The sequence below is a fragment of the Schistocerca serialis genome, unplaced genomic scaffold (genome assembly GCF_023864345.2).
Source record: "Schistocerca serialis cubense isolate TAMUIC-IGC-003099 unplaced genomic scaffold, iqSchSeri2.2 HiC_scaffold_661, whole genome shotgun sequence".
Taxonomy (NCBI): domain Eukaryota; kingdom Metazoa; phylum Arthropoda; class Insecta; order Orthoptera; family Acrididae; genus Schistocerca; species Schistocerca serialis.
In genome coordinates, this window is record NW_026048257.1 from 19,046 (window position 1) to 22,854 (window position 3,809).

Sequence of the window (3,809 nt, forward strand, 5' to 3'; positions counted from 1 at the left end):
CACGTTGCCATCAAGCTACGCGACACAAGACACAAGGAACCAACACAACAGCCGGCCCCACTAATTCCCACTCTCACGCCGCAAAAAGCACACCGAAACCGCCAAACACGCACGCACATTCCCCTTCGCACTGACACCACCGACCGGCTCGCTACCACACACCTCTCGGCAGCCGTTTCACGCCAATTCGCCACACAGTCGACAAGCGCCCGCCCTGTACGGCACACGCAACGACGCAGCGCAGCAAAGGGCGCCCGCAACACATACCTCTCCGCCGCCCGACGCGCCAACCGCCACACCACACCGCCAGCCACTCGCAAATTGTGCACTGCCACCAGCCACACGTCCAACACGCCGCGCCGCCTCCGGCCACCCGCCAGGGGGCGCTCACGTCCGCGACAACAGCGCGGCCCGCCGGGCCGGGCCGAACCGAACCGAGCCGCCGCTGCTCTGCACTCGGCACGGCCACACCCTGCTGCAGACCGGGCTCGTCCCTCTGTACGCGTCTGCCTGCGCATCAACACAACACGACCTTTTTTTTTTTCTCTCTCTCTCTACCGCCATCCCTTCTTCTCGCGTTTTACTCGTTGTTGCAGCAGCGGCGCACACCTACACATCCACAGCCCCAGCCGAGCCGGCCTCACCTCAGGGCCCGCCGCCAGCGTCTCCTCCTCGGGCACAGGTGCGGTGCTGTGGCCGCCCATCCAACCGCATTGCTGGCCGTCCAGCCACCAGGCGTTCCCACTGCCGCGAGCCACGCCGCGCACCGACCCTGCTGCAGAAAACGAAGCATAGCCAGAGACCGACCGATACACAAAGCAAGCCGTCGCCTCGCCTCTTGTCCTTCCTGCCTTCCTTCCGCCCCCGCCCTTCTCACACCACCGCCTCTCCACTTTCGCCCCCCCCTCCTTTTTTTTTTTTTTTTTTTGTTTTCTTCTTTCTTTCTTTGGCCCTCTCTCCTTCCCGCCATGGCGGTTACGGCACCGCCTGCAGCGGCAGATTTTTTGCGCCCACACGCCTACTCCTACCACCATTAACCTTGCCCTGCCCTGCCCTGCCCTGCCCTGCCCTGCCCTGCCCTGCCCTGCCCATCAACGTCGCAGTCGAACCGACGCTTGCCAACACACTGCCCACGTTCCTTTCTCTTTTCGGCCTACGCCCATTACGCGCCGCCGCCACAGCACCTTCCCTTCCCACAACACACCGACGTCATCACACGCACCCAAAACAGGGGCCACGACCGTGTTCCTCGCCCACTCCCATCCCGCACGGTACGCACATTCCCAACTACTACCGCGCACCCTCCCTTTCCAATCTGTGTGTCTCTGTGTCTGTGTCCTGTCCGCGCGTGACGCCTCTCAACATCCGCCGTCCCCCGTCCCGTTTTCGCCCCCATGCCGTCGTCGCGCCGCCTCCGCCCCTGTCCGCCCCGCACCACACCATACACCGCTGCTTGTCCCGGCCGTTGCCACCAAAGGCGCCGACCGCAAACGCGCCACGCCGCAGCCCCCGTGCGTCTCGCGCTCGCTTGCATCTCCGTGCCGACGCTGCCTCTCTTCCCGCTCGCACTCGACCTCGACAACACAGTCTTTGGCTCCGCCACTGCGTGTTCCGGTGGTACGCACGCTGCAACACGTATGTATTCATTACCAGAGCGATGGCGAGGCATGACAGCATCTCTGTCTGACCAGAGAGTTCTTTATCGCTGCTAGTCGGCGCTTGGACCGCGCCAGACGACAGTAGTGGCACGCACCGGGTCGCCAGGAACAGTTGTTATATATATATATATTGTAGCGCGAGTCGGGAGAGGTAGTAGTCGGTCGACAGTAGTAGCGGGTGGACGGTTGTACTGAGCGGGCGTCGGCGGCGTGCTCTGCTCGTCTCGCGACTCTGGTCACGGTTCGGGACGATGTATAGTCTATTGTGTTATAATCAAAAGGTGGTGTGACGCTGCATTGCGCAAATCTGATAACGTATGTTCATTGTACTTATTTTGTTCAACAACAAAAGCCCCACTATTACTTTTTTTCTAAAGTAACTTTTGTCTCTTAACGAAAAACATTCACTTTTTAAAGACTACTTCCTATGGCATTTCCCTCCAAGGAGTGCAATTAATTACCAGCCAGCACTCATTCATTGCACACAGCTGTGTAAGGGGTATCTACAATTGAGGAGCGGATATAAATGCAATTTTTTGTTTTTTTTTTTTTTTTTTGTGTGTGTGTTGTAACCTCCCAGCAACATTTAAAATAATGGACAATGTTATTTACGGATGCTAATGGACATTGCGCTAATTGTAACCTCGCCCACAATGAGAGGTATTGAAAATGGCAACAAAAATGTGAAATTCGCAATCTGACTCAAATATAAAGTCTTCACACAACATTTAAAAACGTCCGTTCAGTGACAAGAAACTTCAATTAAACCGAAATATCGGTCTTTGGCCCTGTGCAAAACAATCAGAATTAATGTCTTACCTCCGAATAAATGGATGTCACATTTCTGCTCTGGTTGTTGCGCAGCGCTTGGAGGAACTGCATTGCAAATAATAATATTCTCTTTTTTTGTGATTTTAGTGACATTTTTCTTCAAAGAAGTGGAATGAAATGTGAAGTGCAACGAACTCTTTAGTTCAATAAACAATTAAATGTTTGAAAAATGCTTTTGAAATAAAAATTATTACTGGGGAACTTGTTGGAGAATAATTACAATAAATACAATTTTTCATTATCTAATGATTATATTAATTAACAGTATACCTTATTCACCATCTTGACCAGTGTTGCCGACCGCCTACATCACACAACCGCACTCGGCTGCTACTACTGACCGACCGCTCTGCATGACGACTATTAGCGTACTGCACGCGACGACTACTGACAGAGTACAGCCCTCAACTACACAGAGCTACGGACTCGCAACGACTACTGACTGACTGACTGACTGAGAACCGCTCGCAACACTCGCGCAGTCCAGCGCAAACTCTCTGGTCACAGATGCTACAATGTCTCGCCATCGCTACTATGTTACATACGTGTTTCAGTGTCTTTTTCATTGGGGTAACGATCTTTGGCTCTTTTTATTCTGAATACAGGGCCAAAGGTCAACGCTGCTGCCCTTATACAATTTATCAGGTTTCATTATGTCTGTTGCAATGTTACATACGGTTCACTCTTTCATTAATATTATCGTTGGGTTTGTTTTGTAGGGACGTTAACATTCTGGCACATTTTTATTATCATCGGACTCTCTGCTATTTGTGCAGGGAGGTTATACCTGGGTCCATTTCCATTTCCATTTACATTTTAATATTGATAGACTTTTTGTTTTTCCTTCTTTTTTTTTTTTTTTTTGTTGTTTTTTTTTTGTTTTGTTTTTCCCGCTCTCACCACCACCGCCGCATCACGCCTTCCGTTTTCTTGGTTTCTTTTCTGTTCTTCAACTGCTTCAACATCACCGCGCCCCATTTCCACACCACAGCCATCAGCCTCCAAGACGGGCGGGCGCAGTGTGCCATTTCCGGCGCACAAGCACACCCGTACGGTACTCTCCTCGCCCCCACGCCACCAACAACACAGCGACCACGCGGCTTTCAGGCATGGCACGGCACGGCACCGGCGAAATGCGCCGCCCCCGCCCCTCCGCGCATCCGTCCGTCTCGCCACGTTCACTGACAGCCGCGTCTGCGGCTACACCACGACAACCACAACACAACACCGCTCCCCTCCCTGGCAACTCACATTGTTTTTCTCCTCCTCTTTTGCACAAACCACAACGCCGAGCACAGGCGCAAGCCACCCACACCGCGC